At 45.5% G+C, this 12,680-nt stretch overlaps 1 protein-coding gene across 3 annotated transcripts in view; it reads left to right on the top strand.

Annotated features, from left to right (window-relative positions):
* Nucleotides 1-12,680, top strand: part of ctnna2 (catenin (cadherin-associated protein), alpha 2) — a 1,599,328-nt gene that overhangs the window by 650,036 nt on the left and 936,612 nt on the right. The gene's annotated exons all lie outside the window — the stretch shown is intronic.

Raw genomic sequence — 12,680 nt, 5'->3', positions numbered from 1 at the left:
ACACTGCAGCTTTCATGGAGGCGTATTGTTGATGAGCTTTTGTCAGGTCTTTCAAAATGAAAATTACCTACAAATGTTTGTCTGTATACTAGACGGTATTTAAAATTATATAAACAAAAGTTTGATTAACCTTTCTCAGCTTTCTTTTGTGAATATGCACCATAAAATATAAGACATTATTTAAACCATGATGCCTGAAACAGCAAAGTATATTTGAGCACTTCAATATCTTGAGTTTAGAACAGATAGAAATACTGAACACAGATGTTAAGGTCTGGATTTGGGCGGTGCAGTGAAACAGTGGTTAGCACTGTTGTCTCACAGCACCAGGGACCCGGGTTTAATTCCAAACTTAGGTGACTGTTTTGAGTTTGCACATTCTCCCTGTGTCTGCATGGGTTTCTTCCGGGAAAATATAAGGTTATTCAGGTTGGTTGGAGGAATAGAAAAGCAAGATTTTTAAAAGGTGTGAAACTTGTAAATATTAATGTCCAGAGAGAGTTAGATGTCCTAGTACAAGGGACACATAGGTTAAATGTAGGAACACCAAGGAATTAGGCACGCAAGTGCATGTGTGTCTTTATTACAAGGGGATTGAAGCACAAAAATAAAGATGTCCTGCTACAATTGTATGAAACTTAATTTACGGGAATATTGTGTGCAATTTTGGTCTTCATAGTTAAGGAAGGATTGGAGCATTGGAGGCTGTACAGGGAAGGTTCATTAGATAAGTTCCTATAATGAGAGGGTTTTCTTACGATGAAAGGCTGAGTGAATTAGGTCTGTAATCTCAGGATTTTAGATTAACAACAGAATTCAGAATAAGAGGACGCAATTTCAGTTGAGGGCAATGATTTAAGATTGAGATGAGGAGACATTTCATGTTGGAGACAGTGACCTCGTTGTAATATGACCGGCCTAGTAATCTGAGGTCCAGGCTAATGCTCTGGGAACATGGATTCATATCCCACCATGACAGCTGGTGGAATTTAAAATCAATTAATAAATCTGGAATTGAAAACTAGTCTTAGTAAAGATGACCATGTAACTCTTATCGATAATTAATAATGCATTGGGAAATTAAATCAAAAATCCTTAGGGTGTAGCCCGCATGTGACTCCAGAGCCACAGCAATGTGGTTGACTCTTAATTTCCCTCTGAAATGCAAGCCACTTCGTTCAAGGGCAATTAGGGATGGGCAATGAATACTGACCTTGGCAGTGATGGCCACATCAAATGAAAAAATTATTTAAAATGAATCATTATGAATTGTGAATCTTTGGAATTCTCTACTCCAGAGGGTTGAGGATGCTCCATCATTTAAGGTAGGATAGACACATTTTTGTCTCTCAGGAGATCAAGGGAAATGGGGAGAGGGCGGGAAAGAGGAGTTGAAGCCTAAGATGAGCCATGGTCACTTTGAAAGGCGGAACAGGCTCAGCGGGTCATAGATTTTCTCCTATCTTATTCATTTATGTTCTTATTTGTTCAGCATTGTTTTCTGAGAAACACTACCCCCCCAACCAGTAAGTCCTTTATCAAGATTAAGATAAATGTTCAATGATTTTACAAATTCATCATTGTTTCCCTATTACTGCAACCTTTCTTCAGAAGTAATTTATACTGACAAGTAGTTTTAACATTTTCTGTAATCAGCGTGAATAGTACCACTCTCCAAGAGATAATATTAAATTTGGGAAGTAACAGGAAGACCTTGACTAAATAAAACATTTGTTTTTCTGGTAGTTACATGCAATTGATTCTAATGCACAAAATGGTCCAACATATTTTGAAATGTTTATCAGTGACAGCAAAATACTTCACTTCCTCACATCCTACATTCTGTAAGGACTCCATTCCATTCTCCTAGTTCCTCCATCTCCAACACATCTGTTCTGATAATGCAATCTTCCTTAAGAGTGCTTCTGAGATGTCTTTTTTTTCAACTGAGGATTTGCCCCTACCGTAGTTGTCAGGGCCTTCAACCATGTTCACTACATTTCCTGTACTTGTGCCCTCACCCCTTCCCTCTCTCCCAAAACCATGATAGGCTCACTCCGCCGTCCACCCACCAGATTCCATATTCACTGGGCCATTTTCCTTCACCACCAAACACATCTTTCTCTCCCCACCCCCCATTTCTGCATTCCGAAGGAACCATGATACCCTGGCCCACTCATTAGTCACCCCCAACACCTTGCCGCTTCCCACAAACGCAGGAAATATATCACTTGCCCTTAACCGCCTCTCTCTTCACTGTCCAAGTCCCAAAACATTCTTTCGAGGTGAGGCAATGATTTATGTGTACTCCTTTCAATCTCACTGCTCACAAGGTGGTCTCTTCTGCTTTGGTGACTGATTTGCAGAACACTTCCATTGAGTCAACTAGCATGACTCTAAACTTCCAGTGGTCTGTCATTTCAAATCTCCATCTTACTCTCATGTTCTCTGTCTGCCCTTGACTTGCTGCAATGTTCCAGTGATGCTCAACATAAACTTCAGGAACAGCAACTCGGGCGGGATTCTATGATCCTGAGGCTATGTGTTGATGCCGTCGGAAATGCTATCGCGTTTCTCGTCGACGTCAACGTGGCCTTAGGATCAGCAATTCTGGCCCCTACAGGGGGCCAGCACAGCACTGGAGCGGTTCACGCCGCTCCAACTGCTGATCCTGGCGTCAACTGGGCACTGCGGGATCCGCACATGCGCAGTGGCACCGGTGCCAACGGTCGCATGCGCAGTGGCTTCCTTCAACGCACCGGTCCCAACGCAACATGGCGCAGGACTACAGGGGCCGGCGCAGAAGAAAGGAGGCCCCAGACTGGGAGGCTGGCCTGCCGATCGGTGGGTCCCCTTTGCGGGCCAGGGCACATCGGAGGCCCCCCCACAGGCCGCCCCTCGACACTTCCATGCTGAGTTCCCGCCGGCTGAGAGCAGGTGCAGACGGCGCCGGCGGGACACGCCATTTTTACGACGGCAGCTTGGCCCATCCCTGGCCGAGAATCGGCGGGCCGGCCTCCGACCAGCAGCGCGCCAACCACGCCGGCGCCAATGGCGCCAATTCTCCACTCTGCGGAGAATCGTGAGACGGCGTGGCGCAAATTGCGGTGGTCGCGGGGATTCTACGGCCAGGCCCCAGGCCGAGAGAATCCCGTCCCTCATTTTTCAATTTGGCACTTTACAGCCTTTTGGAGTCAACATTGAGTTCAACACTTTCAGTCTGGAAGCTCTGTTCCCCATTTTCTTTCCTTTGATTGTTTTTTCCCCCCAGTCAGCAGCACAGCTGCTCTTAGCTCATCCTTTGTTTCTTGTCCCATCTCTATTCCCTTTGGGCTCTGGAGAACCAACTTTTCTGCTGTTCAATCTCTCTTGTCTTCCATCCTATCACAGACCTTGCCCTTGTCCCACCCACCCCTTGCTCAAAACCTATTACACTCTACCGTTTCTCAGTTCTGATGAAAGGTCACAGACTGAAACGTTAACCATGATTCTCTGTCTGGGGTTTTGCACGCCCATTCTCATCGGGCATGAATGGTGATAGGAGCACAAAATGCTGCAAAAGACCCAGATGCATGTGCAAATTAAAATGAATATTTTAGTTTGTAATGAATGTTTTTTAATGAATTTACTTTTTAATACTTCCATTACATACTGCTTGTAAGAAAAATAATCAGGGAAAAGCAGCCATGAAATTAAAACAAAGACAAGCTGTCAGTTAACATGGCTGAATCCTTGAATGGTTTGTTTGTAATTTTGTAAAAGGTCCCAGTCAATTACAAAATCATAAATGCACGTCTGTTCAAGAAAGGATTTAAACAGGAAGCAAAAAACTAGGACAATTAGTCAAACATACATAATAGGGAAAATGCTGGAATCCATTATTAAGGATGCAGGACATCAAGAAAATCAAAATAAAATCAAAGGAAATATTTGTTTGACAACTGTATTAGAATTCTTTGCAGACGTAACAAGCAGTGGATAAGGATAATTGTATTTGGATTTCCAAAAGGCTATCTCCATATAAGATGCTGCATGAAAAAATAATTCATGATGTGGTGGGTAATATATCAGCAAAGCTGAAATCAGTGGAAATCAGGGAGAAAGTTCTCCGCTGGCTGCAGTCGTGTGGTTGTTGGAGTTCGATCATCTCAGTCCCAGGACACTGTTGCTAAGTTCCTCCGGCTAGTTTCCGAGGCCCACCTCTTCTGCTGTTTCATCAATGTCCTTCTCTCCATCATAATGTCAGATGTGGGGATGTTCACTGATGATTTCACAATTTTCAGCACCATCCACAACTCCTTCAGATGCTGAAACAGTCCATGGTTCGTATACAGCAAGACCTGGACAATATTTAGGGTTGATCTGATTAATTGGCAAGTACCGGGCAATCACCATTTCCAACACAAGAGAACAATCTCTGTCGAACAAGAGAGAAACTAACATTCACTAAGTTACCATTGTTGAATCCTCCACTATAAAAATGCTGGGGTTACCATTGACCAGAAACTGAACTGGAGCAGCCATATACTGTGGCTGCAAAAGCAGATCATGCGTCTCACAACAACTCAACATTAACTCAAACAAAGCAGCCCGCTTGATTGGCACTCTTCCACCACCTTAAACATTCACTCCCTCCAACATTGACACAGAGTGGCAAATGCGTGACCTCTATCACTGAGAAGGACAAAGGCAGCATATGTGTGGGAATACCAACACCTCCAAATTCCCCTCCACATCACTGAACATCCTAATTTGGAAATATATCATCATTCCTTCACTAATGCTGGGTCAAAATCCTGAAACTTTCTTGCAGCAGCACTGTGGGTGTACCTACACCACGCGGGCTGCAGCGGTTCAGGAAGGCAGCTCAGCACCATCTTCTCAGGGAAGTTAGTGACAAATCCCATGAAAAAAAATGTTTTTTTTAAAATAGCCTGAATGGAAGATTGGCTAGCTTACAGAAAACTGGAGTCAGTATAAATAGGTAATATTCAGCTTGACAAACTAGTGGGGTAACTCAGTGACTAGTGCTGTGACCTCAACTATTTAGAATCTATAGTCTGGAATTTAGGGGTCATGGTATTCTCAACCTCCATGACTGAAAATTCAGCACAGAGCCATTTTAAGCTGGATGCAATATTAATTGTTTCAGTTTGGAACATTGACCCCAATCCGCTGCCTTAGAGAGTTTCTGGGAAATCTAATTGGCTGACAGCTGTCTAGTCCCAGCAGCAAGTAAGTGTGAGACTACAGGCATCCCTGCAGAAGAGGAAATTATGGGACCAGAGGTCAAGGTAAGTCCAGGGTAGGGCTCGGGTTAATCTAACCCCAGCTGGCAGACCCCAGCGATGAGCTGAAGGGCGCAGCGTTTGAGAGGCCGGGAGGAGGCGTGATCTGGAGGTGGGGGCTGGGTCACAGGGATCTGGAGGTGGGGGCTGGGTCCCTTTGCCGACACCGCCCATGCTGTAAAATTGGGTTGGCTTCCCACCTGATTTGGCCATTTAAAGGCACCAAGCATGAGCAGGCTGCCGAATAGCTTTCCTACCTATGGTAAGGGAGGCAGATTGCTGGTGGCCAGGAAAGCAGTGGAAAGGCCACGTACTGCATTTTATGAATACCTCCACCTTTGAATTCTCCACGTGGGGGCTGGGTATAGTTGGGGGCTAGGGCGGTTCTACGCATATCCAAAATGACAGATGGACACCAGTCCTAGAGATCCCGCGCCCATATCCAGCTGAAACTATTTTCAACAGGGAGGGAAGTGACTATGACACATAAAAAACATGGACTCATTTGGGCCATTTAAAGTCAATGCTAAATTCAAACAGACCCTGGGCTGGATTCGCCGTTTTGGGGAATATGTCCCCATGTCGTCGTAAAACCTGTGGCCTTTCACGCCAGCAAAACTGGCCTGAAAATTCCCCATATTCATAGCCCTGCAGGTGGCTAGCAGGGAACTGTCACGAATGTAGCAACTTTAGCTGCAGATACGTGCCCCCGCACCTCCGTGTCAGAGGCCGGGCATACGCATGGCGGACTCCAGCAGCTGCGCTGTGCTCCATGGCGGACTCGGACTGTGGAACTGGACCTCCTAAATAGTGCCCCCGATAGGCCGCGTGCCCGACCCGGACCGCCCGCCCAAAAATAGTTGCACCGCCTGCCTTCCGATTGGCCCGCCCCCAACCATAAGTATCCCGAATGGCAGGACCACGCCATCGGGCTTCGGCCGGTCTGGGGTGAAGAATAGCGGTACGGGCCTCTAGCAACAGCCGCAGGTAGGGGCTATGCGACGCGGCGGCTTTTTTGGCAGCTGGAGAATCGGGGTTCCGCCGCTGGCACTGGTTTTATGCGTGGAAATGGATCCTCTGCCCTGGTGCCGGATGCGATTTAGGTGTCGGGGTGTGGAGAATCCAGCCCCCTATTTTTACTGGAACAGGAGGCATTATCCCATCGTGTAGGAGTTATGAATTTTTGGAGAAGATGTAAATTCTCTAAAAGGGCAGATGATATTTGTAGAACTGTCGAGCTGTCACGTTATTTAAATCCCAAGCGCTTTGAAATTTGAAAACAATCTGCCTGCCTGTGTCTCTGAGAGGTGGAAAAAGAAATGTGTTCAAGTAAGTTCAAAAGCTACTTGTTAAACTCATTATTACTGCTTGACTGTTTCCACGACCTATCCTTATCGCAGCTGGGGGCTGCAAGTTCACAGATTGATTGGCAGCTCAAAGAGGCGATCAAAATCTTGAAGTGGGGCTTTTTGTTTATTCATTCATGGGATGTGCCATCACTGGCTGGGCCAGCATTTATTGCTCATCCAAACTTTCCCTTCAGAAAGTGATGTTTTGCTGCCTTCTTGATCTGCTGCAGTTAATGTGTTGGAGGAACACCGACAGTGCTGTTGAGAAGGGAGTTCCAGAATTTTGACCCAGCGACAGTGAAGAAACTGTGATATAGTTCCAAATCAGCAAGCAATTAGGAAGGCATATAGAATGTTGGCCTTTAATGCACGGGGAATGGAGAACAACAGTAAGGGAAAGTCTTGCTACAAATGTGTGGGACATTGATGAAACCACAGCTTGAGTACTACATGCAGTTCCGGCCTCCTTATTTAAGGAGAGATATACTTGCATTAGTGGAAAGAAGGTTCATGAGTTTGATTCCTGGGATAGTGGATTTTTTATGAGGAAAGGTGAGCAGGTTATGCCCACACTCATTGAAGTTTAGAAGAATGAGAGGCGATCTTATTGAGTCATACAAGGTTCTGTACGAATAAATGCTGAGAGGATGTTTTCCATCGTTGGAAAACTTGAGGTTACAGTTTCAGAAGAAGGGATTTCTCATTAAAGATGAAAATTAGGAGGAATTTCTTCGCCCTGCGGGATATGAATCTTTGGAGTTCTCTACTCCAAAGAGCTTTCCATGCTGAGTCATTGATTAATCAAAGCTGAGGTGAGCAGATCTTTGACTTCTTGGGAAGTTAAGAGTTACGGGGAAAGTGAAATTGAGGTAATGATCGAATCAGCAACAATCTTATTGAATGGCAGAGCAGGTTTGAAGGGCCATACGGTCGACAAAATCACAGAATTGTCATGGCGCAGAAGGGGACCATTCAGCTCATTGTATCCGTACTAGCTCTCCAAATGAGCATTATGACCTACTTCCATTCTGATGCTTTTTCCCGGTACCCTTGCATATTGTTTCTTTCAAATAATCATCTAACACCCCCCTGAATGTGTTGATTGAACCTGCCTCCACCACACTGCTGGGCAGTGTATTCAAGATACAAACCACTCATTGCATGAAAAGGTTTTCTCATATCACATTTCCTTAAATCATCTTCAGCCTATGCCCTCTTGTCCTAGATTATTTTATGAGCGGGAACAGATTCTCCCTATCTACTCTGATTTTGGACACCGCTATCAAATCACCTTCTTCACTCCAAGGAGAACAGTCCCAACTTTTCCAATCTGTCCTCATAACTGAAGTTTCTCACCTCTAGAACCATTCTTGTAAACCTCTTCTGCTCTTTTCCTATTTATTAGGTCGACCTTTTATGCCTTTTATGTTCTTGTTAAATCCAACTCATCGTTAAAAGATATTTTCTTACAGGTGAAGCTTTTGGGCGCAATCTATTGGCCTCGCCAAGCCCAACTCAGGATGCAACAAAGCCGATAAATCTCACGAGAGGCCTCTAACGAGATTTACCGGCCTCGTCACACCTCGCAAGATTTAATGAGACATCGCAATCTGGATCCCGTCCATTGAGGTCGGGATCCAGGTTTGCATATTCAATGAGTAGTTAATCTCACTTGAATATGACTACGCCGAATCTAACCAGTGCAGGCGCAGTTTAGCACTTGTTTCCACAAACGTGGTGTACTGGCACTTAGGGTCTCCCAAACGATCGGGGGCACCTCGGTGACCGAACCCTGGGCAGGCTGGTATCCTGATGCCACCTGGGCACTGCCAAGGTGCCCAGGGCACTGCCAGAGTGCCAGGCTGGCAGTCACAATGTGCCCAAGTGACAACTTGCCTTTGCCAGATATCGGGCCCTGGGGTTCCCTGCCCTTATGAGATGGGATGCACGGGGCTCGATGATCCCCTAGTTGGTGTGTTGGAGGGGGGTGGGCTGAAGACTACAGTGGGACAGTCTAGAGGAGCTCATTAGTGCAGGAAATTAGGATAACTGCGGACTTAGCGGAGCGAGCCTCACGAGGCCCAGAAATAAAGCAAAGTCCCGTTTAATAGCGGGGTGGTTCTAGGCACGGCAAGCGCGGAAAGCATCCAGCTAAACGGGCCTCACACGGGACTCTGTTTCATTTCCGTTAAATCGCACCCTTTATTTCTGATTAAGGATCAAACTGAAGGAGCGTCTGACATTCCTAAAGTCCTCAGCACACAAATTGTCGAAAGGTATAGAATATTTGCTCATGGGAATCCTATGTAACATTTGAGTGCTATTGTTGAATACGGTGTTTCTCCATTGATCTCCAAGGGAACAGCTGCTGACCCAAATAACTGTTCTTCATTTTAGATCTTCGATATTTATATAATTTATTTACTACTGTCAGAAATATCTGAAGATGCTTTAGCTAAAAATAAAGAAAGGACAAAATATGTACATGGAGAATAAAAGAGTTGACATTGAGCCACAGTACAAGGGTTTGGAGAGTTGATTGAAAGTTTTGTTAACTAAGTGAAAATTTGAAAAGTTTTTAAAGTTGAAGCGAAAGAAGTGGGAAGATGGAGAATGAGGTTTATGTGGATGAAAGCTTTGCACCAGTAATGGAATGAAGAGTGTGGAGGGATGCACACAGTCCAGAGTTGCAAAACTAAAGGGTGCAGAAAAAGCTACGAGGTTCGTAGCTTCACTTGCTGAGGTAGATTTGACCAATGGATGGATGGATGTAGAGACAAGTGAGGATTTTAACTGCAGAAGACAAACCAAAAAAATTGGGTCATCAGGCTGAGTGTAGAGACTGTTACAACTGACCAGTCCAAACTGATATCCACATATGCATATATTTCAATCGTGGTCAGTGGTGAATAGGCAGAGGTATAAACCATTGCACTAATTATCATATCTCAATTAGAGCCTGGCTGGCATCACCTACATGAATTGAGACTGGGGCTGACATTGTCAAAGGGGCCACCGTCTGGTGCGGTTGGAGTTTGCAGGTTGTGGTCTTCGAGTTTGTCTCAGATTCCAACACCACTGAGACAGTTTTTAATTTTGACAGGTCAAGTGGGAGGAATGGAATAGGGAATGTGCTTTCCACCAATTAGCTTAAGCACCTTATGAAATTTGTTAAGGGGACTGTCTCTCCTGAATGACATTTTCACACATTTTTCAAGGAGGCCAGTCTTGTGCACATCAGCAGCCAACTATCGGGTTTGTTGTGGGGGCCAAATACATTTTTCTGAAGAGATTTTGCAAACAAATCTGTGCGGTGAATTAACACCAACACGAGCGATGGGCCTCACTTTGTCGATTAAGGTTCCTTTCTGTCTCATCCTTCTCTTGAGTTGCCTCCTCCATTTGATAAAGCAGTGGCAGCCCCCAACATGGTTGCCAGATGCATTTGCCACTGGTGGCAGATAGATAGCGCTCACCTCCAAGAGGCGCAGCTAATTGGGTGCTGAGTTCGTCTTCTGGCCAACTTGGTCTTTTGCATTAAATATTGTGTCGCCACGGCACAACTTGGCTGTGGGATTGGGACCCGGAATTCATCCTGGTCTCAGCATTGAAAATTCATCCCAGAGAATATAACCTGTAACTTTCTGGAGTGTACAGCACAGTTATACACTAGTTATTCCATTTGAGGGAAATCGCCACAAAGTCCTTCAGGCACACATTGGGGGTGAATTTGCGCCCGCTTCCGCCTTCAGCGAGAATAGCAACACGGGCACAAAATCTCACGAGAATCGGGAAATGAGATTCTCGCTGATGAGATCTCATTTCCTATTTTCCCCTCCCCTCACCGGTGATGTAACGAGATTCCCAACATAAAGAATAAGAACCTAATTTTAATGCTTTTAAATACATTTTAAATCATTAACAAGCCCCCTGCCACATGAATGCTCCTTGCTGAATATTCAAACCTCATCGATGTGACGTCAATTTGACGATGATTACAACAGCTATTCATAGAATCATAGAATTTACAGTGCAGAAGGAGGCCATTCGGCTCATCGAGTCTGCACCTGTCCTTGGAAAGAGCACCCTACTTCAGCCCACACATCCATCTTATCCCTGTAACCCAGTAATCCCACTTAACCTTTTGGACACTAGGTAATTTAGCATGGCCAATCCACCTAACCTGCACATCTTTGGACTGTGGGAGGAAACTGGAGCACCCGGAGAAAACCCGCGCAGACACAGGGAGAACATGCAGACTCCGCATATCGAGTGACCCAAGCCGGGAATCAAAGCCAGGTCCCTGGCGTTGTGAAGCAAAAGTGCAAATCACTATGCTACCACGGTGCTACAAGCTATTGAAAAATGTGAGTCAGTCGAGGGGATTCCCCCCGAGGACGCAAAGATGAGTATAGCCCCTGAGGGAAGAGGGACATGCCCGTGCCCCTGGACTGCCCCAGCACAACTTGGGACTGCCAAGATGAAGATGTGCTGGGGGGAGAGGGGGGGAGCCCCAATGTTTGTTGTGATGAGGGGGCGGGGGGCGAGTTCCTTGTGTGCGCTGGGGTGGTGGTTCTCTCTGTGCTAACTGACACCCTTTTTAAGTGGCATCCCAATCTCTGGAGCCAGCCTTGCCAGCATTATCAGGCCTTGCCTCCCACAGTGACAGAATAAACATGGCCACTGCTTTTTTTTTTCCAGAGAGGCAGAAGATATGAAGTAAAATCTCTGCTGTGCCGATGGAGAGCTACAGACCGGATTTCAGTCAGAGACTGACACTCTGAGACAATATAGGAAAATTCCGCCAATTGAGACTTTCATTCTTGTTTCTATTCAGACAGATGTTGAGACACTTTAACAAGTGGGCAGCATGGTAGCATGGTGGTTAGCATAAATGCGTCACAGCTCCAGGGTCCCAGGTTCGATTCCCGGCTGGGTCACTGTCTGTGTGGAGTCTGCACGTCCTCCCCGTGTGTGCGTGGGTTTCCTCCGGGTGCTCCGGTTTCCTCCCACAGTCCAAAGATGTGCGGGTTAGGTGGATTGGCCATGCTAAATTGCCCGTAGTGTCCTAAAAAGTAAGGTTGGGGGGGGGGGGGTTGTTGGGTTACGGGTATAGGGTGGATACGTGGGTTTGAGTAGGGTGATCATTGCTCGGCACAACATCGAGGGCCGAAGGGCCTGTTCTGTGCTGTACTGTTCTATGTTCTAAGTATGCTTGTTATTTGAGCCATTGGGGAACTTGAGCTCAATTTTTTTGAAGCAAAAAATTTGTGTACATTTTTACATTCTTTATCGATGTTATATGATAGATATGCAAACATTTTAAAGGAAGAGAAAGTCTGCAAAAATTATGGGTAAATAGGATCGTCTCGAGTTAGAACATAGAACAGTACACGGTACGAGTTGGCTTTGAGCCCTTGGTAGCGACAACAGGAAGTCGAGATTGCTCATGAGTGACATGAGCTAAATGAGTATTTTTCGTCAGTATTCACACAGGAAAAAGACAAAGTTGTCGAGGAGAATACTGAGATACAGGCTACTAGACTAGAAGGGCTTGAGGTTCATAAGGAGGAGGTGTTAGCAATTCTGGAAAGTGTGAAAATAGATAAGTCCCCTGGGCCGGATGGGATTTATCCTAGGATTCTCTGGGAAGCTAGGGAGGAGATTGCTGAGCCTTTGGCTTTGATCTTTAAGTCATCTTTGTCTACAGGAATAGTGCCAGAGGACTGGAGGACAGCAAATGTTGTCCCCTTGTACAAGAAGGGGATTAGAGATAACCCCGGTAACTATAGACCAGTGAGCCTTACTTCTGTTGTGGGAAAGGTCTTGGAAAGGTTTATAAGAGATAGGATGTATAACCATCTGGAAAGGAATAATTTGATTAGAGATAGTCAACATGGTTTTGTGAAGGGTAGGTCGTGCCTCACAAACCTCATTGAGTTCTTCAAGAAGGTGACCAAACAGGTGGATGAGGGTAAAGCAGTTGATGTGGTGTATATGTATTTCAGTAAAGCGTTTGATAAGGTTCCCCACGGTAGGCTAT

This window comes from Scyliorhinus canicula, chromosome 3 (genome assembly GCF_902713615.1).
Source record: "Scyliorhinus canicula chromosome 3, sScyCan1.1, whole genome shotgun sequence".
NCBI lineage: Eukaryota > Metazoa > Chordata > Chondrichthyes > Carcharhiniformes > Scyliorhinidae > Scyliorhinus > Scyliorhinus canicula.
This window is presented reverse-complemented; position numbering and strand designations above follow the sequence as displayed.